Here is a 1,522-nt window from a genome sequence, read left to right on the forward strand (position 1 = left end):
TTCAAGCAATTCTCCTGCCTCAGCCTCCCGAGTAGCTGGGATTACAGGTGCACACCAGCACGCCCAGTTGTATTTTTAGTAGAGACGGGGTTTCACCATGTTGGCCAGGATGGTCTTAATCTCTTGACCTCGTGATCTGCCCGCTTGAGCCTCCCAAAGTGCTGGGATTATAGGAATGAGCCACCGAGCCTGGCTCACACTGGGAAATCTTAATAGATTACAATTAAGAGGGAGTAGTGGTGAGGCTGAAACTATTTCTAACAAGTTCCCTGGTGATACTGAGGCTGCTGTTCCTCAAATCATACTTGGGAGTAGCAATGTTCTAGAGATGATCTAGTGGTTTTTTTTTTTTTTTTTGAGACAGTCACTCTGTCACCCAGGCTGGAATGCAGTGGCAATCTCGGCTCACTACAACCTCTGCCTCCCAGGTTCAAGTGATTCTCCTGCCTCAGCCTCCTGAGTAGCTGGGATTACAGGCACTTGCCACCACGTCCGGCTAATTTTTGTATTTTTAGTAGATACGGGTCTTGCCATGTTGGCCAGGCTGGTCTTGAACTCCTGACTTCATGTGGTCCACCTGCCTTGGTCTCCCAAAGTGCTGGGATAACAGGCATAAACCACCGCACCCGGCAAGATTTGATTATGACTTATCTAAACAGAGTTCCTGAAATGGTCAAGTAGCAATCTAATTCTACATTAGAACAAAATGCAAGAGATAGGCCAATGGTTAGAACTGAGGGTATAATAGGGTTTACCTGTATGAAAGTCGCTTTTGTGTAGAGAGACCTGCCCTAGTTACCGTATCACTTTTAGGGTTTCAAGGCTTCACCTCACATTCTCCAGCTGAAAACATGTAAATCTGGTCAAGGTATTATGTGAACTGCCCATCACAGAGCTAGCAAGTTTTTCTTGTGTTTTTTTGAGACAGTCTCTCACTGTGTCACCCTGGCTGGAGTGCAGTGGCATGATCTCAACTCACTGCAACCTCCACCTTCCAGGTTCAAGCGATTCTCCTGCCTTAGTCTCCCGAGTAGCTGGGATTACAGGCGCCTGCCATGACCAGCTTATTTTTTTTAGTAGAGACAGGGTTTCGCCACCTTGCCTAGGCTGGTCTCGAACTCCTGAGGTCCTGCAATCCACCCGCCTCAGCCTCCCTAAATGCTGGGATTATAGGCATGAGGAACCACACCTAGCCTAGAGAGCTTTTCTTAAAATCCCTTTTTTTTCGGGGGCCCGGATCGGTGGCTAACATTTGTAATCCCAGCAACTTTGGGAGGCCGAGGCAGGCAGATCATGAGGTCAAGCAATCAAGACCATCCTGGCCAACATGATGAAACCTCATCTCTATTAAAAATACAAAAATTAGCTGAGCATGGTAGCATGCACCTATAGTCCCAGCTACTTGGGAGGCCGAGGCAGGAAAATTGCTTGAACCCAGGAGGTCGAGGTTGTGGTGAGCTGAGATCGCACCACTGCATTCCAGCCTGACAACAGAGGGAGACTCCGTCTCAAAAAAAAAATC

Source organism: Colobus angolensis, unplaced genomic scaffold (genome assembly GCF_000951035.1).
Source record: "Colobus angolensis palliatus isolate OR3802 unplaced genomic scaffold, Cang.pa_1.0 Scaffold51, whole genome shotgun sequence".
Classification (NCBI taxonomy): domain Eukaryota; kingdom Metazoa; phylum Chordata; class Mammalia; order Primates; family Cercopithecidae; genus Colobus; species Colobus angolensis.